This window comes from Mustela putorius, unplaced genomic scaffold, assembly GCF_011764305.1.
Source record: "Mustela putorius furo isolate JIRA1106 unplaced genomic scaffold, ASM1176430v1.1 tig00000145_pilon_pilon_pilon, whole genome shotgun sequence".
Lineage (NCBI taxonomy): Eukaryota > Metazoa > Chordata > Mammalia > Carnivora > Mustelidae > Mustela > Mustela putorius.
The window spans coordinates 1,026,049-1,053,886 of record NW_025421294.1 but is presented as its reverse complement, the minus strand read 5'-3'; the positions used below and the strand labels follow the sequence as shown (position 1 = coordinate 1,053,886).

The following is a 27,838-nucleotide window of genomic DNA, read 5'->3' as shown; positions in this document are numbered from 1 at the left end:
GGCCAGAGTCAGCTCTTGTCTGATCTGCCTGAACCTGGCTCAGTGGCTGACAGGGAGCCAGGCAGGCCCAGTGGCTCCTTGTGGGCGGGGGGGGGGGGGTGGTGTGTGGAGGGGGGGACACTCAGATTCATATGGGCTGCTGTGAACTGTGATGCTATATTTACTTTGGCTGTTTGCTAGAGGGATGCCTGTGAGAAGTCAAAGCCGATTTTCCAGGGAGGCAGCGGGGGAACGCAGAACAAGAATGGGCCTACGGAGAGCGAGGTCAGACTGGACTAGGAGATGGGAGGAGGAAATGAGCTTCTTCCCAGGACCTTGGGGCCAGCAGGAGCTGAGAGTTCTGCCCAGAGCAGCAGCAGGGACCTGACATCTTTGTTCTCATGTCTATGCACACACACGGTCTCATTTCTCACTCTCAGAGGACTGCAGGACAGACTGACAGCAGCACCTTCTTCATACCCTGAAAGTCACCAATGGAAACTGGAGGTACTCTTCTTGGACGATTACCTGTCCCTCTAAGGTGCAGAGCTGATTGGTCCCTGGACCTTGTGGCACAGCTGGCTGTCTGCGTGCCCACCCCAGGGTGTTTCCTGGGCGGTCTGTTAGGAGCTCTGCACAGACCGGTCTGCATCTGCTTCTGGCATACCCGCAGCCTCCTGGTCCCTCGAGCCCGGCCCATCTGTTTTGTAGGAGCTGAGGGAAGGCCGGCAGACAGAGAAAGCCTGCCCTGGGGGCAGGCGTGGTGCTGTGTGTCTGAGTACTTAACTCATTTTAATAGCTCCAGACTGGCTTCCTTGTCCCCTCTGTTAGGAGGTCATTCTGTAGTATTAATTTCCTTTGTAGTATTTTTTTTTTTTTTCCCTGTGTCTGGTTCACAGCCCCTTGTCCTGAGAACACAAACAGGGAGTATCCTACCTCCACTTGAATTTAGCAAACTCCGTCATGCTGGCAGGAGAGGATTTCCGAAGGCAAATTAATTTTGGAAGTTTCCAAGAAACAGGGGAATGTAGGAACCACTGGGAAATTGTCTGATGGCCCTGGCGACAGCCAACATGATCCTGGATTCAGGAGAAAAAAAAAAAAAAAGCAGTACCTCAGAAAGCATCTTGTAGTGAAACTTCTAGAAGAGACACGTGTATTCCAACAAATGCTAAACCTTAAAAACACCACAGATGGTATTTTTAAGTGGACAGATAGACACATATCTCTAGTTTTCTTGAATAGTAGCCCTGGAACTTTATTTTTTATTTTTTGGGAAGCTACATATCACAGGCTGCTAATACCATGGTGTGGTCATTGTATTTGAGATGTATGGTCATTGTATTTGAGATGCTTACCCCTAACCCTAAGTGGTCCTGGACTGTTGAGTCTCTGGAGTTCTTGTCTTTTTTTTTTTCTTTTTTTTTTCCCCTGCTACTCTTTCCCTTCTGTCTTATTTACTGTTAGGCTGTATGTCATAAAAATGATTAATTAATAATCCTCAGGATGCACACATACACATTAGAATTAATAAACAAGTTCAGCAAAGTCAGAGGAGATAAGAAGTTGTATTTCTATATATGAACAATGAACGGTAGAAAAATAAAACAATTCCATTCACATTATCTTTAGGAATAAATTTGGGACACCTGGGTGGCTCAGTCAGTTAAGCATCTGCCTTCGGCTCAGGTCATGATCCTAGGGTCCTGGGATTGAGCCCTGCATTGGGCTCTCTGCTCAGTGGGAAGCCTCCTTCTCCCTCTCCCTCTGTCTGCTGCCCCTCCTGCTTGTGCTCTCTCTATCAAATAAATAAGATGGAAAAAAAAAGATTAGTAATACATTTAACAAAATAAGTGGGAGATTGTACACTGAAAACTACAAGATGCTTCTGCGGGAAATTTGAGGTCTAAATAAATGTTAGAAACACATTTCATGTTTATGGATTGGAAGACTCAATATTGTTAAGGTGGTGGTTTTCTCCAACTTTGATAAATCCTACAAAAATTCCAGCCCTTTAAAAAAAAAAATAGAAAGTAGCAGTCTATTTATATGGAAAGCCAAAACTTAGAATAACCAATTTTGTGAAGAAAAAAAAAAAGAAAAAAGTTGGAGGATTTTTCACTTCCCAGTGAAAATGTATTCTAAAGCTACTATTATTTAAGATAGTGTAATACTGGCTTATGGGTCGTCATATAACTCAATTAGAACCAAACCGGGAGTCCATTAATAAACCCTTATCCTTAAAGTCAGTTGATTTTGATAACGGCAAAAGGCAATTCAGTGGGGGAAAGAAGATACATGAATTGTCACTAAGGACGTCAGTAGTCATGAGGGAAATGCTAATTCAAAACACTACAAGATGCCACTTCACCCCATTAGAATGGCTATAATCAGAAGACCGCTGATACCAAATGCTGGCTAAGATGGGGGGGAGGGGAACACTGGAGACCTGCTACATTGCTGTGCACCTGCAACATGGTCCAGCCATTTGGAAACCAGAGTGACACTTTGTTGAAAAGTTAAACATAAGTTTGCCATACAGCATAGCAATCCTATTACCAGTCTCTCCCCAGGAGAAATGGAAATGTACATCCACACAAAGAGTTGCACACAAATGTTCATAGCAGCACTATCTGTGCAGCCTGCGCTGGAAATAATCACTATGTCCATCAGCTGGTGAGGAGATAAAATGTGCTCGATCCATAGAGTGGAATTTCACTCAGTTATAACAAGGAGGGAAGTACTGATGCAGGCTACCATGTGGTTGAACCTCGGAGTCTTTATGCTACACGGAAAAGACAGACACAAGTGTGCATTGCATGACTGCATGTTTACGTAACGTCTAGTCAAGGCAGATGTGGGGATAGAAAGAAGACGCGTGGTTGGCTGGGGATGGAAAGAGATGAACCGCCCATGAGCGTGAAGGATTCTGTGGAGATGATGAAACTGTTCTGAAACTGGATGGTGGTGACGGCACATCTCTGTAGACTTACGTAAAGTATTTGAATTTCACTCATCTATTAAATTGTCAGCTTTTCTATCAGGAAGAGTATCAGGGAGGACGTGGTCCTATTTTATTCATCATCTTCTCTTCTCTTCTGGAGCATAGTAGATCTCATTGAAGAGTCTTATTAGAAGAAAGGCATGAATGAACCATGAAACCATTAGTTGGGTTGCTGGAGGTAATGTTCTCTTTCTTTCTTTCTTTCTTTCTTTCTTTCTCGGCTCCTGGAGTGTTAGGGATGGCTGGTGTTCCCTAGGCCTCTTCCAGCTCTCCTGACTTCCCTCCTCTGAACTGCTAGAGAGCTGGTGATTATTCCACAAAGTCAGTACTTACTTGATTGATGTGTGCTGGTCAGGAGGGCAGAATTCTTGTCCTGCCTATCCCTGGTTTCTCAGAAAGCCCAGCAAGATCATCTCATAGGACCTTATGCTCTGCAGGGTGCCTCTGCTCATAACCCTGAAGGTGTCAAGTCATGGGGAAGGCAGAACCAGAGACAGAGGCATTCAGCTGGTGCTTCCCACAGAGGCCAATGGCTGAGAGGTACACCAGTCAGGTGTAAGTGAGGTAGCCAAGCCAGAGGTCTGCAAAGCTGGGTCTTTGGAGCGAAAGGCCGGAAGTTTCAGTCTCTGCAAACCAAACTGTTTCACTTCTTGTACTCTCTGTTTATTTTCCCCTCCATTACTCATTTCCTCCATTTGGTAAGGACCACACACTTCCAAAATGTGGCAAATATTCTCAAGCTACAGAAACAAGAGGTTGCCCTTTCCATAAACAGGGAGGAGAAAAGACAAAATGGATTATATTAAGATAGATGGGTTTAAAAACCTTTATCCTTTTTAAAAAATTTCATACCACAGAAACCATCTAGGCTAACTCTGTGTATTTTACAGATAAGGGAATGGGAGCCAGAAAGGGAAAACATAACAAAACAAAACAAAAAACCCAAGCTCTCATCCGGATTGGCATGGTTTGAAGGTGGCACAGGCAAGAAGATTCCAGGTCAGTTCAGACACTACAGAGGTCAGCCAGCAGCCCTGACCACAGCCAGCACCATGTGGGAAGGGCGGGCAGGAAAGCAAAGCGGAAGAATTTGTCTTCTACATCTAGGTAAAAATAATTCCTCAGTTTGCAGACACCTAGAAGACTTCGGACTTGAGGGTAAAAATAAAACTTGCTTTCTGACAGTGCAAATCTTGTCAGACTCCTGGAGTCTCTTCTTGCCTCGGGAGCTGGGCTTGGTGGTTCAAGAGGAAACAGACTGCTGGGTGGGGTCTCTCGGCCGGCGGAGATTGCTGGTCTTGTCTAACCCCATGGCTCTGGAATCTGCTGCCAGACTGGAAGGAGCTTCTCCAGCCTCTGCCATCCCAGCAAGGGAGTTCCGTCCAAGGGGGATGTGTATCAGGATAGAAGGCGTCAGAAGTTGTGTCTGAACAAAGGGTTGCAATTGCTCTTCATTCCCTCATCTTTGATGCCATGCATTTCCCCCATCACATCAGCCCTCTCCTTCAAGGTGGAGTTGCTCGATCCTTCAGAATTGTGTCGAAACCCTCAAGCTGGTGTCTCGCTTGGTGACAGGGACAGACAGCAGGAGGCTTTGCAACAACGCAGTCTGCTGATAAGCTGTGAGTTTGCAGCAACTGACCCTGCAGTCGGGTTCTGAGGGTAGGGAATGTTCTGACCCAGTTCTTGTTTCACTGAGGGCAGAAATCAAGAGCCACGGTGACATCTACCCTCCATCATCTTCTACTTCATTTGGACGCACACGGACACGGTGTCCCCTCATTTTTCCATTTAAAAAAAGTGTGGTCATGTGGTTGTAGCAGAGGAGCAAGCTCTCGTGACTTCTAAACAAAAGGACTGTGAACGAGGGATTTTCAGAGAGTCTCTGCTTTCTGTGTCACAGCAGATACTCGGTTCAGCTCTTGGAAGGGCTTTGGGGAGCCCTTGGCAGCCTGTGCTGCTGCCGTCGGCTTTCCAGGAGGGGGAAAGAATCCCCCACTCTGGAGTCACGGGTCCTTGAGGCCACATAGTGCACGTGGCGCAGGTGACCCTCCTGTGCAGGACTCGAGAGCCACCCTGTGCCCAGCTGAGGGTGACCAGCGGAGGAAGGGCAAGTCGAGGTATGCGGCTGGCTGTATGTCCTCTCAGGGGTAACCCTGGGAAAGCTAGCAGGCAGCATTTAGTTTTTCCTTCCTCATTCCCTTTCGTTGATGCCCGTGTGTCCTTCCCCGAATTTAACCCTCACGGTGACACATCTGCCCCACTTCTCCAGTTCCATGGTGCCATCCCTTTAGACCTCATTATTACCAACAGTGTCCTTGCTGGCATTCCTGCAAGGCTGGCTTCTCTGCTCTCTAGCGAATTTTCTAGAACAGGACTTCTATTCTAGCATGTCACATGGTCTGGCCCAAGCACTGGCCTGGTCTCTCATGGCCATCGTCAATCCCACACTCTTATGCATGGCTCTCAGGTCTGCTTCCGAGGTCTGGCTCCAGCCCCAACAATCAGGCATTTTTTCTTGTTCCCCAGGCCATGCCATGCTTCCCCTGGGCAAGGCTGCCTGTCCCTTTTGGGACTGGGGCCATCCTCGCCTTTCCTTGTGCGGTTGCTTCCCCTCAGATGTCCTCTCTTCTTCACATTTAACTACCTTACTCTGGTCTTAAGGCCCAGATGCTACTCTTGATGGCAACTTTGCCACATAGTCTAGCCCACACTAGTGATGGTGGTACTGGTGGTTGTGGGGAAGATGGTGGTTCTAATAGGAACAGTGGTAGATGGTTAAGCACCTACTGCGTCAGCCGGTATGGTAAGTGGGTAAGATGGCTTCTAGCAGTCCGTCTGGGTATCACTTGTGGCTCTGTCACCTGTTAGCTGCTGACCTTGGGGGGAGTCATTTACACCTTAGTGATTCAGTTTCCCATATATATAATGGGAATGATAATAGTACCCACGTCATAGAACTTATCTGTGTATATAACTTATCTGTGTACCTGGTATATAGTAAATATTTAGGAATGTTATCACTATAAGTAATTTATGTATATTATCTGTAATCTCTAAGAGAGCACATAAAGGAGAATGTCCTTCTTCCCATTTTATATATAAGGAAAGCAGGGCTCAGAAAGATTAAGTAACTGTCAAGTGGGTAGGAGAAGAATAAATGAAACGAGATGGAATTGGGAGGGAGACAAACCATAAGTGACTCTTAATCTCACAAAACAAACTGAGGGTTGCTGGGGGGAGGGGGTTGGGAGAAGGGGGTGGGATTATGGACATTGGGGAGGGTATGTGCTTTGGTGAGTGCTGTGAAGTGTGTAAACCTGGTGATTCACAGACCTGTACCCCTGGGGATAAAAATATATGTTTATAAAAAATAAAAAATTAAAAAAAAAAAGATTAAGTAACTGTCCAGTGTCACTCAGCTAATATGCAGTGGGAATGGAATTTTGACTCGGGTCTCACTGTCCCTACTGACCAATACCTACCCGTAATTTCTACAGTACTTAAGGCTGCTGCCATGAAGCTTAATATGCGAACATCTTCAGATTGTTCTCTGCACGTGTGCTTGTTTGTGGGCTCAGATTGTAAGCCACCTGAGGGCAAGAGGGTTTCCTACACATGGGGTAGTTGTACAGTGATTGGGTGGAAAGGGACCAAGGACCCAGGACACCCTCTGGGACCAAAGGACACGAGTGATGAATGGTGGGCAGACAGCTGTGCATAGCTACAGACCTAGTGGGATTCTCTCTCCCTGGAAGGGCTGGGTCCTCTGCCTCCAAGTCCCTGTGGAGCTGTCTAGCAATCAGTGAGTGCACCCGGCCAGGGAGAGAAGTCTATCGGGTCCTCTGAATCATCCTTGCTGTCAGGGTCATGGTGTTGCCTGGGGTGGGCTCCTCTCCACGCAACCCATTCCCTATAGCTTTTTCTCTCTGGGTCGGCTAGCTGCTCCTCCTCCTCAGGCCTCTGGGTCTCCTGATACCAGGCTTGGGTACCGCACTGCCTCCATGGGCTCCCTCCTCCGGCCACACCTTTGTAAATCATTCCTTTGTGAAACCCTCCTTGAGTCAACCTAATTTGAGTGTGCCCTCCATTTCCTGATGGGACGTGAGTCCCACAGGCCTCACAAGCTTCCTCCCCGCCTCAAAACCTCCATTTACATTCCTGGGCCAGCGTCTGGTCACAGGGTCACCTCCAGCTGTGGAGGGAGGTTGGGGAAGCAAGGACTTAACTCTTGCAACCTCTATGAGGGAAGACAGCAAAGAGGAAGGGGGTCGGGAACCAAAATACCTGCTACCAAAAATAAAGATGTGGGAAGAATTTTAAAAACACAGACATCCAGGCCCAAGATAGACTTCCGGGTGCCAGCTGCCTGTTGGCTCAGTACTGCCCTCTTACAATTAGGATGCCGAGCAAATCTGGTCAGAGGGCAAGGTCAAAGCTTCAAGTTCACCGGATCAGAGCCCGTCCACAGGACTGGGGCCCATTTGTGACAGTCCTGTTATCTGGCAGTCCAGACTAAACTTGAAACTGACAGAGACAGGAAGCTCATTGCCCCGGAGCTCAAGGCATTAAAGAATGCTTCCTCACCTGGAGCTCAAATTTTACCCCTTGCTCTGCTCTGCCCTATGGGGGGGCACAGACAGGTCCCTTGGTCCCTTGTCCTGCACCACTCCCCCAGGGGAAGGCCTTTTCTTTTCTAGGTTTTGCCTCCTCAGTTCCTGTGCTTTCCTCTTCTTCCTGCAATGCAGACCTTTTTGCAAATGAGCCTCAGGGTGGTTTTCCTCTCCATTTTAAAGATAAATTTAAGTAATTTCCTCCCATGTATGTCAGATTCAGAAACCAGAATTCCCTTGTTATTGCTGGCTCTGTTGCTATCCCTGCCATCACCTGCTTCTGGACATAGAATGTGAAGCAGAAAAGGCATTTTTTTCTGTGTGAAGCCCTCTACACCTGCCTTTCCAGTTGCCTGCCTGTGTGCCCTGGGTGATAACTGAGTGACCTTCTGATCTAATTCACAGACTGCCCTTACACTCTCTTACAAAGGCGACTTGACGGCAAGTGCCCAATTAATAGCGTGCATACTAGAAGGGTGTTAATTAGCAAGACGAGTATGGTAGCATGTCCTCCAATCTGTTGGCTGGAATACATTAATCATACCTCACAGGGACAAAGGAGGAGTGTAAACTCACAGAGGAGTGTAAACTCCTCATGAATATCTCCTGATCTGATGTTCAGATGGTGACTGACATTGTCATTAAAGGCGTGGGAGATTCTGAGTGGGTCCTACACAGGGTGGATCGATGGAGAGTTACCTTGAGGACGAGGTCTGTAGGTAGAGACGAGCGAGTAGTGAAGCAGGAAGTTGAATTAGAGTCTAAATTAAGGATCAAACCAGAGGGGTATGGTAGACATGTTGGCACCTGGGCAGAGAAGTAGCCAGCAGACTGGGGAGTGGGACAGTAGTGGCACAGAGCTGGGGGCGCTGCCCAGCTCAGGAAACAAGTCCTTGGACTCTGGATCTGAAGATGTGCTTCTCTTCACGCTGAGCATGCAGGATCTTACCTGAGCAGGTTGCTTCACGAAGGAACACAAACTCAGGTGATGTCGGCATTTGGATATGTTCTTGAGGAACTCAAGTCCAACTGCTTTGACTTGTAGACAAGGCAACAGAAGCCAAAAAGGGCTAAGTGACGTGTGCAAGGCACACAGCTAGTAAGTGAGGGAGCCAGGCTTGAGCGTAGGTTTTCCAGTTCTGCATCTGGCATTCTCTCCGTTGCATAAAGCTGCTCCACTGTTACTGTGCTGTATACTTGACTGGGGAAATGTTTAGGTCATTCATTCATTCGTTTGCTAAATACAGACCATGTGTCAGACATTGTGCTCGGAGCTCTCCGTCCCCCACCCTAGGTTGCCCACAGTGTTACAGGAAAGGTGGGTTAAACAAATAGTTGCAAGTAAATGCAGTGAGCCAGGGGACAGTTGTGGGTGTGCTGTGAGCAGAGGGGAGGGACCTGGGGTGAGGGATGGCTTCATAAAGAAGGGCCAATAAAAACCTGTGATTTTCATAATTAGCAAGCTTGCATCCAATTCCATCTATGCCAAACACTGGAAATAGCCTGACATCCAAAGTACAGGAAACTGGGGTGGGGGGGGGGTTGTCTAGCATGCTGATGGAGACCATGACGGATGGGCTTTGGTTCCAACACACCTGTCTTTGAACTTTGTCTCCACCATGTCCTCTGAAGGTGACCTTGGCAGTAACATTTCCTCATTGGTAATTGAGTTGTTGGGAGGATGACACGAGGGAAAGTGGGAGATGAATTTAGCACGGGGCCGGCACACAGTAAACAGTCAATACAGGCTTTGCGTGATGCTTGGCCCATGCGAATTCCAGGTTCTGTGATTCCAGCCAACGATGTGGCTGGTGGTGTAAATGATTCCTTTGCCCCACAAGGCAGCCGGCCCTCCATCTGAAGCGGTCAGAGGCCCTTCTCTGAATTCACAGAATCCGAGAGCATTAGCCCACAGTCTCCTTGAGAAGAGCCTGCTGTTTGGGGAACAGCTGCTTCAAAAAAAAAAAAAAGTCCAATGTGCTTTCTCTCTCACTCTGGGTCTGCAGTGTTAATTAGGAAGACTGCATGCGTGAACGCTTAACTCTTCTTTTTTTCTAATCTCTCAAAAAAGCTCTTTTGATCAACACCGTGAGTAGATGTGCAAGGTCTCAAGTCTTGCAAACGCTATGTTAAGAATATGCAGGAGAGGCCGCCTCCTTTGACACCTGCCTCTGCACACATCCTCTTCTGTTCCTGGCTCCCAGATGGCCTGCATGACTGTTCCTTCCACTTAGAACAGCTTTCCTACTTCCTGCTCTCATCTGAGCCCGGGCCTAGAGAGTCTGTGCAAAAATGGAAAGGATAGGCCTCTTAGGCCCTCTCTGAGTCACCGACAAGCAGTGGCCAGACAGGACTAATGGCATCTGGGTTCCAGACTCTGGTGGGACCACACATAACCAACATTTCTTGTCGCCAACAAAATGAAACTTGGAAGAGTTTCAAACGGCACAGAACTGTGTGAAGTAGAAAGTGAATGACCCCACTTCACCTTTCCCCCAGGCCTCAGGCCCGTACCTGTTTCCTCCGGGGTCCTCCAGTTCCCTCCCCGACCCTCTGAAATCCTGTCAGGGTGACCTGCGGTTGACTCAGGACTCTCTTCTCGAGGCACGCGGGTATTTCTATATCTGAGGACCCAGGAGGCATTCATGGTTACATCCAGATTGATTTTTTGTTAGAAATTTTGGAGAGGGCCCCTCGGCACACAGAGGAAAATCACCAGAAGGGACTCTAACCTGCCTTCCAAATAAATATGGAGTGACAGTCTCACAAATGTAATGGAACTAATCATAGCAAATTAGCTTTTCTGGTACAAAACATTCTTTCAAAATGTGCTAGAGGCCTTGTGCTGTACAGACTCTCCCCGCTGTAGGGAAGCAAGCAAAAGGCACGGCTGACCCAGTCTGTTCTCTCTGCGTCTGGCTCAGTGGCCCGTGCAGTTGGTCACGCTGGTGGGATCAGGTATTAACGAGACCAGCACATCCAGGGAAAACACGCGGGCCTTCCTACTCAGCACAGCACTGGCGGAGATGGCCCTCCGAGCTAGCCTTACCAATCTGTCTCCCTCCTGTCAGGTTGGTGCCTCAATCCGTGACCAGACCCTCTCAGAGCTGTGCAGGCAGTTCGGGTGTGGGTATGGAGAAGTGGGGTCAAGTTTGTCAACAGCGGAAATTCACCACATTCCCACGCTGGGGTCTGTCGGTGATACACAGAGCATTAGCCTTCAGCCAGGGAAATAAAATGCTGGAAGTAGTCCATGGAAATTTAGGTTGAAACAAAAGGGGGATTGACTGAAATTCTCAAGAGTTAGATTTTGTTTTCCTTTGGAGAAAATGACAGATTTAGTGTTTCATCGATCACCTGACAGGAACAAAGCATATGACCCACTTATTTCAGGAATTTACTTCTAATATATATACACATTTATACTCTGATTCTATATATAATACATTAAAAATATGTATATATATACATATATATGTGTGTATATATATACACACACACACACACGTATATGTGTATAAAATGTCAACAACACTTGGCATTAAAAATATCCACCCTCGGGGTGCCTGGGTGGCTCAGTGGGTTAGGCCTCTGCCTTCGGCTCAGGTCATGATCCCAGGGTCCTGGGATCAAATCCCACATCAGGCTCTCTGCTCAGCAGGGACCCTGCTTCCCTTCCTCTCTCTCTGCCTGCCTCTCTGCCTACGTGTGATCTCTGTCAAATAAATAAATAAAAATCTTAAAAAAAATCCACCCTCTTCCCAGCTATCTGTAGGTGCTTAAGAGTATGTGTCATGGGACAATAAGTAGAAAAGTTGGCAGACGGAGGATTAACCCCAAATGGCAGTCGCATGGGGAAGAGGACAGAGGTATTGATTTCACCAAGTTTCAGCCGATTAGAGCTAAGCTGAATACCTCCCACTGCCCTTTCCCCAGGTGGCCTTCTGCATTCCTCTTGTTCCAGCTGTGTAGGGTTCCTGATGAAAGGGAATGAGGAGGGCCTGACACCCAGGCTTGCTCCTGCCCACCTCTCCCTGGTGCAGGCAAGCACTCCCATGAACCCAGTCACCTGAGCAAAGTGCCTCAGGCCAACCAGGGGGGTCTCTGGTGGAGACTCATGATGGAGGTGAGGCAGGGCAGGGACTGGGGAAGCCTCCCTTCGTCTACACTGCTGGAAAACAGAGTAGCTCTCCCCACATGACTCCCCTGCTTTAAGGCTGCTTCTCCTTGTGGGGTTAATTACACCAACCTGAATCTCAGGGAGGGTGAGTTAATTGCCAAACACAATTATCAGGAGCCCACGAGGTGCTTCACCACCGTAAAGCATTACATCTAATTATTGTTCATAATCATAGAGGTTCAGAAGTGCCAAGGGCTCCCATGGCAACCTTAACTCTTTTCTCTCTTGCTCTCCCTCTCTCTCTCTCTCACACACACACACAGTAAGAGACTTTTTCATTATGGTATTAAATGCAGCTCATAAACCTGCCATCTTATTGGGCAAATATTTATTTTTAAAGCTGAGAATAAGCAGGCAGTTCTGGGGTAATGATTCTTCTTCTAAATAAGCCAGTGCTAGTCTTCAGTGTGATGACGTACACAAGGCACCCAGAATATCAGCCAGAGCACCTTGCTTCTGCTGCGGCGGCAAAATCTTTATCAAATAGTTGTCATGGGAAAGGACATGGAGTGTGACTTTGGTTTTATGGTATTTCAGTAAGAGTGGCCCAGAATGACTGAGAGTATCTTATAAATATAGCAGGGGTGCCTGGGTGGCTCAGTGGATTAAGCATCTGCCTTCGGCTCAGGTCAAGACCTCAGGGTCCTGGGATCAAGCCCCACATCGGGCGGGCTCCCTGCTCAGTGAGAAGTCTGCTTCTCCCTCAGCCTCTGCCTCTCCCCGCCTGCTCAAGCTCCATCTCTCTCTCTCTCTCAAATAAATTTTAAAAACCCCACCCTTCCCTCCAAATATTTGCTGGGCATTTTCATATGCCAAACTCTGTCCTGGGTTCTGCATTCTAAGAACACACAAGACAGACATGGTCCCTGGGCTGGTGACAATCTCTTAGAGTATAGTTGGTAGGCATCTTGTTAGGGGAGGTGGGAGCACAGACCACTTTTGAAGAGAAAAAGAGGTCCCAAGCTACCTATGGGGTGAGAGGTCAAACTCTACGTAGAAAGGGAGAAAGGCATTCAAAGTTGGTGTTTTGCTTAAACAGAGAGTATCAATTCTGGTGAAATCTCACGGAGTTTTTTAAACCATAGCGCTAGTCCCACGATATGCATCTATCCTATTTCTAAACACAAGACGACTGAGTTAGGCTACCTCCAGCAAAAGCCTTGCGTTCTCTCTGTCATAGGTTCTCAGGCCTTGGACGAGGCAACACACTGACAGCCAGGGGTGCAAACACAGGACAGAGCTTGGGGCTGAACAAAGACGAGGAAGTCTGTTCCACTGCACAGACCTCTCCAAGGAACAGAACAAACTGCAGAGCAGGAGAAAGATGATTGGTATAAATGTCAGATTTCAATGTCCTATTTCTGAAGGGCCTCAAAGACGTACACAAAATCTTCGAAACACATAATAAGAATCCCTGATAAATCTTCCCGTTCCACCTCTCATTCTTTGTCCCTTGACTTTCCAGGGAATGTCTGAAGTTTAAAAATGAAGCTGGAACTCGTACCGCTAGCAGGTGCTGTGACGCCTGGTGCACCGAGTCATTTTCCTTCCAAACCCAGCAGGAGTCATCTTTTGTGTATGCTCTTGACACCTACCAAACCTCAGGGAGATTCCTCAACCAGGCTCCCTCGATCATTTCATATATCTAAAGAGTGTTTTGTTGTTTATATGACGTTTAAGTTGGCCAATAGCATTCTCTCCTCTTTACACAGAGAGCTCTGTGAAAGCAGAAGGTAAGTCTCAGCAGCAGCTGAGAAGAGATGAGAGTGACTAACAGATCTAAAGGAAAATAGTGTTGAAAGAATCAAGATTTATAATTCACATAAATTAAATTACTCATTAGCCGCTTGGTCTGAAGAACCGTGATATCGCTCCGCATTTTAAGCATCTCTTAAATAAGATTAATTTTCAGAATGACAGGTAATGCCACTCATGAGGGGAAAATAACAATTTACTTCCCATCCTCGATTACTTATTAAAAAGCATTTCATTACAGTTTAATCTGGTGAGTCAGAATCTTCACCCAGAGATCAGTTATCACCATCCTGGTGAGAAGCTCATTAACTGGGGGAAATTTGGAAGAAGCAAAGACAATGGGGAGGACCAGATCTGCATGGGCTTTGTATACGTCTGTGGATCCCCTCTCTGGGCTGCGTGAGGAGCCTGCACGGGGGACAAGGCAGCTTTTTTACAATGTATTTCAGCAACAGAAACATCCTTTTGTGGTCTTGAATTCCATTTAAATCATTTATTTTCTGATTATAAATTAGATAAATAGCATTTATTGAAAAATATTTAGAAAAGCTTTAAAAAAGCACAAAGGAGAAAATAATAGCTTTTAAAGATGCACAGTAGACACACACTGGTAGCATTTTCTTTTGTCTGATGAGTTTATACCTACAGTGTTTTGAAAGAGGAACAGTGTTTGCTGGGAAGTGCAAAGGCCCTGTGATAAAATTAGGTTGGTGTGTCCAAAGAGGAGCAAGAGGGCTAGTCCGACTGGAACAGAGGAAGCTAACAGCAAGAGGGAGATGTTAGAAGAAGTGGTCAGAGAGAGAAATGGGGGCTGGACCTTACAGGCTCTTGTAGGTTAGAGCAAGGATTTGGGGTTTTATTCTGAATGCAATAGGAAGCCATTGAAGGGTATTCCTCAAGGGAGTGATATATTATGAATAATCTTCTAGAAGGATCTATCTTCTTGGGAGAGGGGAGAGGAGGGTTGCACAAAGACAGAAACAGGAAGCCATGTCAGCAATTCAGGCGAGAGATGATGCTGGCTCAGACAAAGAGGCAAGTGGTAGAGGTGTTAAACAGACAGACAAAGATTGGATTCTGGATGCAATTTGAAAATGGAGCCTACAGCATTACTGAGAAATTGCATATAGAGTATAAGAAAGGAGCCAGGATGAGTCCCTGTATTTTCATGTTGAGCGCAAGACCAGAGTTGCCATTTACTGAGAAGAGGAAGATGAAAGTCAGAACAACAGGAGCTGAGTTTTGGATACATCACTTTTGAGACGTCACAAGACATTCGAGTGGAGGTGCTTAGTGGGCCAGTGGATTTTTAACTCCAGAGTTCAGGGGTGATATCTGAGCTACAGATATTACAGATATTACAGAATTAAATTTCGGAACTGTCAACATGGAGATGGTATCTGAGACCGCAGGGCTGAATGAGATCACCCAGAGAGTGTGTGTACATAGAAATGAGAAGAGATCTGGGCACTGAGCCTCTAACATTGAGAGGATGACAAAGGAGCTCAAGAAGGAGCAGCTGGGCAGGGAGGAGAACCAAGAGGCTGGTGCTCTAGAGGTCAAATGAATAAAGGCTTTCAAGAGGAAGGCAGTGATCAAGTACTAAAAGGAAACTGCTGATAGGGTCAGTAAGATTTGCTGAGCCATGACCTTTGGACTTGGCAATGCTGAACTCATCAGTGACCTTGGCAAGAGTAGCTGCCGTGGAATACTGGAAGTGCAGGGGGTTGACTGGGGCCTGGGAACAGAGGAAGTGGAGACAACAGGTATTGGCCAAACAGTAGCACAAAGTAAATATTAGACAACAATCTCAAGATATTCATTGTCAATGTGTGGAATTCTGAAAGGCCCAAGTATTCACCAGGAATGAGGGACACACTTCCTTCTATGGTCCTCTGTGAGGACCAGCTTGCTGGGTGTCTGCTACATTAGAAACGGCGATGATTTGCAGAACCAAGAGCTTCAGAGAAATGCATATGTCATTGGCACATCTCTAAAGATGAAATAGAAATGTCCAGCAGAGAACTCCTTCACCATCCATTAGTTGTCATCAGAGAAGCAAGGCAAAAATGGGATAATTTGATAAAAGCAGCTCACATTTTTCTGATGGTTTTCACTTTGCAAAAATGCCTTCACACATGTCACCTGATCTTCACATCAGCCGGGGAGGGAGCCATTTATTTCATAAGCGAAAAAACCAGGACTTGGTCAAGGTCATAGATGGTATGAAAGGAGGAGCTGGGACTCAACACAAGTTTTTTTGACTCCAGATCCCAGCTCTTTCCACTTTATCAACCTGCTTCTCTTTAAAGCGGATGTTGCTTTTTTTTTTTTTTAAAGCTTGCCTGCAACAGTTAAATACTTATCACAGTTCAAGCCCTCCTCAACGGGCTCTCCCCCGAATATACCGCACAACCCCATCACAAAGTCACTGTTATCACCCTCACTTTGTAGGTGAGGAAATTGAAACAGAGAAGCTAAGCAACTTGCCAAAGGTCATACAGCTAGGAAGTTGTGAGTTCAGAGTAGAACCCAGGTTCTTAACTACATTTTGCCATTTTTATCTTCTTAGTACCCAGCCCTTCAAGCAGAGAACACATTAATGGACTTGACCGTAGTCACATGTTGATTGATGCTGACCTTAATCCAGAACTCTCATAATTTAATCAATTAAAGGGAGTTTTATTGAGCCCCTTCTGAGAGTGATACGAAGTATTAGATACGTTGAAGTCGGGCACAGAAAAAAGTTGAGGTGTGGTTTCTTCTTCTGAGGGGGCTGCATGGTCTACCAGCATGCCATCAACTGTCTTTTTTGGCAATTCTGTACTGCAGGGCAGTAGGTCGAATTAGTTGGTATTATTTCGCCCACTCTCCTTGATACCTTTCTCCAACCTATGGGACAAGTGTACTTCCCTCCCTGTGTTGGGCGTGGCCATTACCGTACTGGCAGTTACCATAGGAGCAGAGGCTTGGGTTGTGCTGGTGGAGTGTGGCTTGCTCTCTGCTAGTCCCTCCATCCACCATGAGAGGAATGTGTCCCAGAGCTTCTTTAGCCTGGGTCCCAGAATGGGAGACACAGGGGGCACACTAGACTCTGACCAGCAGCCTAGGGTCGTGCCTAGCTGACTCCAGTCGAATTCAGCTGAGCTCAACGTGACTGCAACTCAGATCCCTGAGAGAGAAATGAGTATTTGCTGCTTCAGTCATTCAGGTTGTCGGAGTCACCACACAGCATCGTTACAGAATCGTTGATTAACCCACGTGGGAAATGTAGATTGAAAATCCACAGTGTAGTTTGAAAATTCAGTCGCCATCTTAGAGTAATAAATTGGAAGGCAATGTCTCTCTGTGAGTTAGGAAAAGATCAGTTCACAGCAGTCCCAGTGAACAGCTGCGGTCTCTCCCTTGGGAACTCTCCTTTGGAACTAGTCTTTGAAGAAGAGAAAACCAACTGCTTATCCACCTCTCTTCTTGTTTCTTTTATATTAGATGTGTTAACCATGATGATCGTCACACCTGTGACACCATTTAGGAGAAAATACATGGCCGCCTCTGGTGAGGTGGCAGACTTAGACAGCCACCTGAAGTCCCACAGATGTGACCCAGCCTCTCTCAGTGACATCTGATTGGACCAGAGCCAGGGTGACCTAAGAGCAGCTGACTCATAGGCTGGCTTGAAAAAAGTGATTAGCTCAGCTGATCACATCCCTTTACAATATGAATTAGGAGATATAGGAACTTAGAAGGTTGTGAAGTAGAGATGCAGAGGGAAACTGGGGAGAAAAAGAGGAGAGGCACAGACTCCTTATGGCAAGACTTTAGACAGCAATAGAGTAAAGATCCAAGAAGCCCTCCTGCCAGGAGCCCCATGCTGTCTTGGGTCTGGAATTGCCCTCCAGCTCACTCCACTGTTTGTGAAGCTGGGCCCCCAGGCACTTCATGTTTGAAGTTCCTGAGGCGTTCTCTCCATGACTGCCCAGTAGGCCAACTCCAGCTCAGCCCCAAACTAACCTAGAAGTACTCTGTTCTTTGCACATTTACCATCCACCCTAGGAAAGCCCTCCGTTCTTCCTCCCCCTTGTCTTCATGGCTCTGAGAGAGGAAAGACAGCAGCTCCTTCTTGTATTGTTTTGATGACCTTCTGTGATATTGAACATCCTGTTGAAATGCAAAAAGAATCAATTGAAATAAAACACCGAGAGTGTCCCTTTCCAAGGGAAGGCAGAGATGATTTGCGGGCCATTGACTGGCATGCACAACCGCAGAAGCAAGCTCAAGATTTGGTGCTCATGGCAGACACCATACGGGAGGTGGGAGGGTATGGAGGTGGGAGGACGAAGATGCAGAGACATAGGGAGCAGAAAGGGGACTGAGACTCAGGCAAGTATTGTCTTGTGCGGTAAAATGAGTATGACCAACATTTTCTCATTTAGAGAGGATGTCTAATTTCTTCTGACAGTGATAAGAATAAATGAGGTTATTAATGTGCCCCATTTTGAAAAACCATTTCATCATTCTTAAAAGCAAAATGAGTCATTTGTTTTTCTATCTCTGAACAATAAAAGGAGATGCTTCAAGTGGTTCCATTATATGTGCTTATTCTATACACCTGACGTGAAGTCAGGGGGCCTTGTAGACTGCAGCCAGTGATGGAAGCCATAGTCAGGGCTTGGAAGATGGGAGTCTGTGGTGCTCTCTCCCCCTGCTCTGCCAGATGTGGGCAATAGATGGGAATCTTCCATTTGGCCTGGACATTTAAAACCCAGGGACTGATCACTCCATTGTTTTATCTAAGTAAGAAGAGAATCCCTTTATAATAACAAAAAGTGGATCCCTTATCAAACATAAATAGATTGCTCAAATAAGGCAAAGTAACATAATTTTCTAAATACAAAAAAGGGCTTGGATAGATTTCAAGGGTATTATGCTGAATGAAAAAAAGCCAGTCTTAAAAGGTCATATACATTGTTTATTGCATCATTTCATTTGTATAATGTTCCTGAAATGACTAATTGACAGAAGGGGAACAGATTAGTTATTTGCAGAGGCTAGAGATGGTGGGGGCGGGGCACAGGGATCGAAGGGGTTGAGTACAAGGGGGTAGCACGAAGGAGATCTTCGGGGTGGTGAGGAGCTCTGTGTCTTGATTGCAGTGGCCATTACACAGCCCAGAGTCTGTGATAAGATGGCACAGAATTATACACATTGGCCATAGTCAAATTCCTGGTTTTACTGGACTACACCTATGTAAGGTGTGACCATTGGGGGAAACTGAATGACTTCTCTGTGCCGAATTTGCAATACCCTGTGAATCTGTGTATCTATAATTATTTCTAAGTAAAAAGGGTTTTGTTTTTATTTTTATAAAACCAGCATACTGTGATTAAGAAAGTGAAAAGACAGACCACAGACAGGGAAAATTCTTTTGCAATACATTTATGTGACAGAGGGCTCACGTCCAAATTTGCAATGCGTTCCTGTAAGTCAATAAGGACAAAAAACTCAATAAAAATGGGCAAAAGGAGATAACTAAACATCCGATGACAATTTAGAAAAGTGTTCAACATCGTTATTCATCAGGAAAAGATAAATTGAACCCACAATGAGATACCACTGCATCCACTCATTAGGATGGCAAAAATTTTAAGGATCAACAACGCTGAGCTTGAGGAGGATATGGAACAATTAGAATTTGCATATATTGCAGATGGGAATGTAAATTGGATCAGCCGCTACGGGAAGACTCTGGAGACTCAAACTCCATGATGAAGATTAGCATGTTGGAAGTTAATTAGAGAGTGCTGTTGGGACCAGCACCTGGGAAAGGAAAGGAAAAGGAAGTGCAGGGAAAGGAGGTTTGGGCAAAGGGCAAAGCTGGGCTCCAAGGCAGCCTCGGGAAAGATGTCGTGAGGCGCTGTAAAGCTGGGATGGCCATTCAGGGTTGTTCTGGGCTGGGGCAAGGGGGCTTGAAGTAAAATAGTCTTTCCTTCCGGTGGAGGTTGATGGGTATTGCCTGGGAGTTTTCTCTGGTGGTAGAAATATTTTCTAGCTGGATCTGGACTTTGATTGCATTGATGTGTATGTGTGTGTGTATATATGTAAAATCTCGAATCTAATCTGAAACTCAGATTCATTTACACATTTCACTTTTTTTGTATTTTATATCTCAGTTAAAAAAAAACTCCAGGGTCCCTCGGTGGCTCAGTGGGTTAAGCCACTGCCTTTGGCTCAGGTCATGATCTCAGGGTCCTGGGATCGAGTCCCACGTTGGGCTCTCTGCTCAGTAGGGAGCCTGCTTCCCTCTTTCTCTCTCTACCTGCCTCTCTGTCTACTTGTGATCTCTGTCTGTACAAATAAACAAATAAAATCTTAAAAAAAAAAACTCCAAATAAACAGCATATTCAAGGGAAAGAGAAAATGAAGGTGTACAATAAAAAAGACATGTGGTTCCTTAATATGTGACCTCTCTGCTTTGACCTTCTCAGTTCTTTTTAAGAGGCAAAGCCTCAAAGCATAAATACTATGAAAATCCTACTTTGCTACTGATACATTACTTAGAGTCACAGTGTCTTGAATTTACCTGATCTGCTTCTTCTCTGGGTCTTGGGGTTTCTGCCCACCTGTCCTTTCCATCTACAGCAGTGTCTTCTCTCTGACTTTCTTGGAATAATTTTCATTTGTGGAGCAAACTGCATTCTACAAACTATAAACATGCTCCAGTTCCCTTTCCTACACCTGCAAATCTTCTCCTGCAGCTGGTGTCCCTCTGTCTTTTATATCGACACATTTGATGTCACTGTCCCTCAGCTATTTTCAATTACCCTGTCATTTCCCTTTCCCCATCCCCCATGGCTTTCTGCGTGTGGATGATTTAGCAGGATTCAGTAATCAGATATTTAAAGGGACCAGCTTCTTTGGAAATAAGACAATTATTTTTCTGCACCATATTAGCCCTGCCAACACTATGATGTGAGTTATGATATGAGTTATATGCTATGGTATAGTCTTGTTCCCATGGTGAAGATGCCAGGCAATGATCTATCAATGGTGGGGGTAGACAGGTGTGAGAGGAGCATTCTGATCAAATTACTTAACCCGTTTTTTCAGCTGTAAAATAGAAAAATAATGGGAGGTAATAGACTTGTGGGAATTATGTCAACATGTATAAAGCATGAAAGCATGATGATGGTGAGTATCTTCAGGAGATTTCTGATCAGAACTATGCTGCTCACTGGGCATGTGCAGAATACATCCATGGAAACCAACAACAGCCAGAAAATGTCTCCCGTGCAAATAAATGCTCCTCACTCGGGAAGGACAAGTCTCAAACAGGAAATGATCTCCTGCTGTTAACAGGCAACAAAGAGAGAATGATTTGTTACGTAGAGAGAATTTCTTTAAAGACTGAGCTGAATTAATTATTAAAGACGTGCGCGATGAGTAGGCAGGATAATATCAAGGAGTTCTAAATTATTTACACTTTATTGCTCTTAGTCTGTGGGCGTTTTTGACATGGCTCATCTTCTGTGGGGGATTCTGCAAAGAGTTCTTGGCCCTGAATCTTTTCTGATAATGCAGCTCCCTGAGAAAGTCTTGAACTGTCTCATTCATTTAAAATAAACAGTTTCTTGAATTCCTTGTCACAAAGATTCTGCTCTTAGCAATATCTTCAGGTCGCAGATTGTAGCTTCTACTTTATGGTGCATGAGAAGGAAGAGATGTTTCCAAGGAACATGTCAGTTCTGAATGCATAATCAACTCCCTACCATTTCTGAAAATCTCGATGTGTTGGTGAGAATGATGTTAGGAAGGTCTCCCCCTTCACATGTGCCTTACCCCTCCTACTTGGGTCATCTCCTGGAGCTTTGGAGCTCCAAATGGTCTACATATGCCCATGTGCTCTTGTATATTAAAGTTAAGCAGCTCTTGTGACATGCCCACACATTTCCTGAGCAGATACAGGTGTTATGAGAAGGGAGCTGAGAAGTTCCCATAATACCACACAGCACAAAAAAAGACAAGAGGGAGAACAGCTATGAAGAGAATTCTGACAAGGGGTGAGGGCTCGCTGACTAATCTGGGACTCTTTCTCCTCTTTAACCGTAAGAAGAGAATCAGGCATGGAAGTCTTGCGCAAATTAGTTGTCATGGGTGTATCTTGAGCATTCCCGATTCCCATGCTTGCTCTGCTTCCCCCGGGATAAATGATTATGGGGTCCCAGCAAAGGTCAGATGTTCAGGGTAGGTTCCAAGAATCCAATCCACCATTGCTTTTTAAAAAAATTTCCCCTAAATCTACAGAGCTCTGGCTGTAAGAAATGACTTAAACTTATGATATGGGGTGGATGTGGGGCAGTGGGGGTGTGGGGAGCAGGAAATAGGAGGGCTATGTTGGGTTTCTCTTTGACTACTGTATCCTAATACAGAGGTTTCTACTCTGGGAATCTCTATGCCAAGATGCTTACCTTGACTGACATCCTTTGAATTAAGTTAGAAGCTAGGAATTGGGGAAAGATGATTAAAAACCTTAATTTGGGCCATCGGGGGCATTTATTTATTTTCCTTTTGTAACCCTACCATCCTATGTGGGCGTCTAAATTCTTGACATTTCGGTCAGCTTCATTTGGGTTGATTGAGTCTGATGGGGTCTTCAGATTACTGGAGATAGAAGAGGAGGAGCAGGAGTTCTTAGGCCCAACCCTCAGGGAAGCCTGGTCAGGCCCTGTGAAGGCAAACCAGCCTGGTCTTCCTCCCCTTCAGGGGGTTTGGAACAGGCTTGGCGGTACCACAGAGCTGTGCTTGGGCAGGTCTAGGCAGTGCTTTGCAGCTGAAGTGTCTGTTCCTGGGAGTGGGGTGGGGACAGAAGATAGAGGGGCTCCACCTGAGTTAGCTTCCTACATTCCCACTGCAATCCTTTGTTGGACATCAATTTCCAGACCCTCAGGGAGATCCTTCTTCAAATGAATTAATTCAAAAGAACGCCCCCAGATTAATTAGCGTGGATGGTTTTTACTGTTCCTCTAAATCAGAGTGGATGTTCTCACTGCTGTTGTGCCAGCCCGCCTTGACCCCTGCAGGACGGTAATCCATTCCTACCATTTACCACCCGTTCTCCCTGTCTTCTCATTCGGGGCCTGTATTTCTGAACACTTTCCAGGTCCTCTGCATTTCTTTTCATGACATCTCTGATGTTCCTAATTCTACATTCCAGACAATTCCTGACCTGCTGCTGTTGGCTCTTGACGGGAACTCTGGATGTGTTCTTGCCAAGATACAAGCCCTCAGCCCTGGTCGGCCAGTAAATGGGCTGACCCCTTAGTCCGTCTGAAGGCCTTTTCATTCATTTTTTTTTAGGATTTTATTTATTTATTTGAAAGAGAGAGGGAGAAAGAGAGTGACAGAGCACAAGTGGGGTTGGGGGCAGAAAGACAAGCAGACTCCATGCCCAACACAGAGCCTGATATGGGGCTCGATCCCAGGACCCTGTGATCATGACCTGAGCCGAAGGCAGATGCTACACCCACTGAGCAACCCAGGCACTCTGGACTTTTCATTCTTAAACCTCAGTTTCCCCTTCCCACAGAGACCTTAGGAAACCTCTTTGCCCTTGTTATGTGATGGTGTGTTAGATCTGTAGAAGTGTTTTCTTTCTATCCCAGGCTTCTCTTCCCCCATACTAGCCAGAACCCTTTTTTCTTCAGAAGACCTCCTGACTGCTTTTCTTTCCTTCCTCCCTCACCTTAGTTCCTGTCTACAGCATTCTTGAAGCTTGTCTGCAAATCTGTTTGTGGGTCTGGGGAGGGAGTGGGTCTTTGGGGAATGTGCAGGCAAGACCCAGGACTAAACATTCACTGGTTCTTGCTTAATTAGTGTGGCTCCAAGAGAAAGGGCTCGGGCAGGGGAAGAGCCCGTAGCAGAGGGAACACAGTCCCCTTCCCTGGCTTATTTCTGCCCTGTCTAAAAGCTGCAGCTCTGTAGCCCATCAACACTCATGGCAGCACTGTCTTCCCATGGCTGGGGGCACAGAAGTCCAAGAGCACCTGGCTCTGGTGGTCCCAGAGTCTGGCCACTCACCACTTGACAAAACCCGAAAGCAGAGAGATGAGTGATGGTGAAACGAGAAAGGAATGAATTCAGTGAAGCCAACACTCCAAAGACAGAGGCCTCCTGTCTCAAAGACTGTCACCAAAGTGCTGAAAATACTCCGTGGTTTATAGACGGCAGATGTGGGCCAGAGGTCAGTGGGTACGTGCAAGTGGGCAGTGACAGTCAGGTCATTGCTGTCTTGGGCTCAATCGTGGGCAGGGTCTTGCTGGCTCAGGGTCGTCCTTATCACTTGAGGGGGCCGATTCCCTTCCCAGTACCGGAGGCTTTGCCAGCAGGATCTTTGGCCTGAATTAAGAGATGGGCTGCAAAGAAGAACTTACTCAGCTAGAAAGTTTGAGGTCAGAATGAAGGTAGTTGAAGTTCTCTTTCCTTCCTAGACACCAGGCAGGGAAAAACCTTTCTTTTTTGTTGGTAACCATAATGGCTCACACACGTGAACTGCTAGTGCTGTGCTGAGCTCGGGACAGCAATTATTTTATTTGATCCTTGCTCTGAAGCAATTCTGAGAGGTGGGTCATCTTTTCCTTCCTCCACCCGGAGGCCCAAAAAATGGCAGAGCTTGGCTTAGAAACCCAACTCTGACCCCCGAACTGGAGCCCTGGCCCTAGCCCCAAACTGAAAGCAGTCCAGTTCTGTGACTGTCCCATCAGCACCTTCTTAGCTGTCACATTTACTTCGGACGCTGCATCAGTGTTCTCAAGAAAAAGGAACACTTTGGAGGAAATCAGCCTTGACAGGCCCTGTCAGAATGGCAGTGCCTTCTGCTCCGTCAGGTTAATCCTTCTCCGTGAGAAAGCCCCGCCTCCCTGTCACTTCGGGGCATTGTCTAGTCTCCCACTTCAAGAGGCTTATCCCGTGAGACCATCTGGTGTGGCTTGTTTGGATTCAGTTTTGAGAGTTTCGTTTCTTTTTATCCCCTGGACAGAATCAGATCTGACCCTCCTCCTCCATCCCTTTCTGCCAGCCCTGCTCTTCTTCCCAAAGGTGATCAACCAGTCAGGGCCGAGTTGCCTCGCACAGACCAGCGGTGCTGGAGCAGAGTGGCCAGCCAATAAATGTTTGTTGAATGAATAAGTAATTGAAACTTGGAACATGCGGAGCTATGGTATTCTGATGGCACTGCTGTTGCGGCCCTCTTGGAAAGGAGCCACACGTTGATCTGGGATAGAAGGACGGGGGCAACTCTGTGATACTGACTTTTGTCTCTCGTGATCACTTCTGGTTCATTGCAGACCTCTCCCGTGCCTGCCAGAAAGAAGCCCACACACTGTCCCCACGCACTAGCTAAGTGAGATGGAGCTTGGTGAATATATAGGGCTCTTCCCACCCCGCCTCCCATTTCCATTTAGGTGCTTGGAAGTGAGCTGACCTTCGTCCTTTTGTTTTGTTGGAGTCATTGTGATATCATCATGTTCCTTTCAAGTCACTGGGCCAGGGTGGATAGGTAGGACATTGTATCAGATGCTATATTCCTACAAGAGCCGTAAAACTTCAATCTCCAACTCTGAAGGGGAGAATGCGGTCTTATCAAGATTGCCTGGCAGAGCCTGTTATTTATAAACCCTCCCAGTTTATCACCGACAAGAATGTAATCTCATCCACAGAGGCTTTTTAAAGATTTCTCTGTTAATATTTGCTTCATCATTTCAGAAAATCTTTAGCTAGGCCTGATCAGACAGTTATTTCTGGCTGGGGATAAATTCCATTTTCAGAATATTGCTTGGCTCTTTGTTCCTTTCCCCTCCACTAGCAACCCCCTAGCCTGACTCATCTCTTCTAGAACCTTCTCTTTCCTTCTCAAACCACTGGGAGTGATTTACTAAGTACATTTCCCAGCCAGCTCTACTGGCTGGAAAGATCAATTTACAGGAACAACATGTCCCCAAGTTATCACTGGGTCATGCTCCAAAATTCATTAGAGAATCAGCTATTGGAATTACACCATTCCCCCCCTCCATAGAAACAATAGTGGCATAGGGTATATCCCCCTGAAACCATTTTATCCATAATAAACCTGAACCATAATGCAAGTGAGGGGTCTAGGAACAGAAAGAATATTTGTATGATCCGGAAGAGATAGAGTATGAGGGAAAGGAGGAAGAGGAAATGGGAGAAAGGGCATTTTCCCCTATGTCTTTGTTAATGCAGTTCTAGACCAGGGCCATAGTTCATCATAATCAGGTCCTATGCACACCAGCTTCTTGTGGTCTTAGAGCAAGAAATAATCGAAATTTAGGGTTTGACCTATGTTAAACAAACTTACATGAGCTTGATATACCAATCAGAGTGTCAGGTTACCCACCAACAGTGCTGGCTATTAACCCCCCTGGATAAGCACATTGCTTCCAGTGCATTTCCTCCTTGGAATGAAATCTGCAAAGGAAGTTAGAGAGCAATCAGAAAGCTACATGGTGAGCCTCCTATAGATCAGGGCATCAACTAGGAAAAAAACATCTTTAGGCCCTACCATTCTCTCCTTTAGCCACAGCATGCATAATCAAGGCTCAGGATTGCTTCTTTCACTCTCCCTTTTCTAGACTTTCTGGCCCTTTGTTCTAACTGTGGTGATATCTCCAATCAGATTAGAGGCAACACTGGTAGACCTGGCAGCCATTCTGATCGTTTAAAATTGATGTAGTACTACTTATTCTGTTCTGATCGAACATGTATGGATTTTATATTTAACTAGCAGGAAACAATTTAATTTCTGTTATCAGGGATTACTTTAATGTTTCCAACCTCCTCCTTATCATGTACCATTTATACTTTCAACTAGACAGGATCACTATTTTATATGTGTATGGGAGAAGAGGGGAGAGCAGAATCTGTGTATCTTATTCCATAAAATCAATCCTCAAAATTTAAAATATTTGCTGCCTCAAATCCTTTTTAGAAGTAGCAGGAATATAAAGTAGAACAAAATACGAACAAATATAGAGAGTCGTACTAACTTTTTTTTTTGGAGAGCGAGAATGAGAGAGAGCAAGCAGAGGAGGAATAGAGAGAGAATTCTAAGCAGGCTCTGTGCCCACATGGGGCTTGATCTCACAACCCTGAGATCATGACCTGAGCCAAAATCAAGAGTCGGCTGCTTAACCAACTCAGCCACCCAGGTGCCCCACTAACTTTCATCCTTGATTAAGACCTTCTTCCTTATTATAAATGATCTCAGCTAGATGATAGAAAGAAAAGTGTGTGGACTAATTTATACTAATGTGTGAATGACTAGCTAATACTGCTAATAACACCCTGGGACTTTGTCTTTTGAAAAGAAGGTATACTTTAATATATATGCGTCTTTAGCCAGTAGAATTTCAGGCAGTATAAGCAACTATTTCGCGGAGTAGAAAGTTCAGGGAGTGCTGTAGGAAAAATTTCAGGTTTAGGCTGGTCTTTTGGTCTAGAGTTCAGCTTCCCCGAGCTAGTTATAGCCATTTTTTTTTTCCTGAATATCAATCTCAGAGATTCATAAGGCTTTAAAGCTTATCACAAGAATTTTCATGGCAGGGGTACCTGGGTGGCTCAGTTGGTTATGTGTCTGCCTTTGGCTCCAGTCATGATCTCAGGGTCTTGGGATCCTGCATTGGGCTCTCTGCTTAGTGGAGAACCTCCTTCTTCCTTTCCCTCTGCCAGCCGCTCCCCCTGCTTGTGCTTGCACTCTCTCTCTCTCTCTCTCTCTCTGTCAAATAAATACATAAAACCTTACAAAAACTATTTTTTCCATGGCAGTGCTATCAGGACCTCTAGTCTGGGGGTGAGAAGGGGTAGGCTGCTCAGCAGAGAGTGAAGGCAGTTGTTGGCACCTTTGTACAGTGGGAGACTCTTCTACTAGCTTAACTTGACCTTTCACTTCATTTTTTGGTCTTGCTTTTAAAAATGAGCTTGGCACCTTAATGATTTAAACATTTTTAAAAAAAATTTTCTTGAAATCATTAGTGTTTTCTCTCCTCTCCTGTGTTTCTCCTATTTCACCTAGCCTTAATTCCCAGGATCCCACCATAGGAAAATTTTCTTGTTTCCTAGCAACTCAGTTTGATGCTGACTTTGCTGGGTTGGTCTCTTCCTCCTTCACCAGCTTCCAGATTTCCCCCCAGCTTGGGAAGAACTTTTCTCCCAGCTGTATGAGTACCTGAAACATACCTCACCCTCAATCCCATAACTCCTTGTACTCTGCCTCCCATTGCTGGACACGCAGAGAGA

The 27,838-nt window shown here is 45.8% G+C and overlaps 1 long non-coding RNA gene across 2 annotated transcripts in view; it reads left to right on the top strand.

Moving 5' to 3' along the window:
- LOC101676360 overlaps nt 1-27,838 on the top strand; it is a 177,198-nt gene that overhangs the window by 117,528 nt on the left and 31,832 nt on the right. Inside the window, exon 4 of one of the 2 annotated variants that reach the window (XR_006605311.1) lies at nt 13,242-13,613. The exons of the other annotated variant lie outside the window; for it this stretch is intronic. This is a non-coding gene — a long non-coding RNA (uncharacterized LOC101676360). Of the gene's footprint in view, nt 1-13,241; nt 13,614-27,838 lie in introns of those variants that run through there. 2 annotated transcript variants of the gene reach the window in all.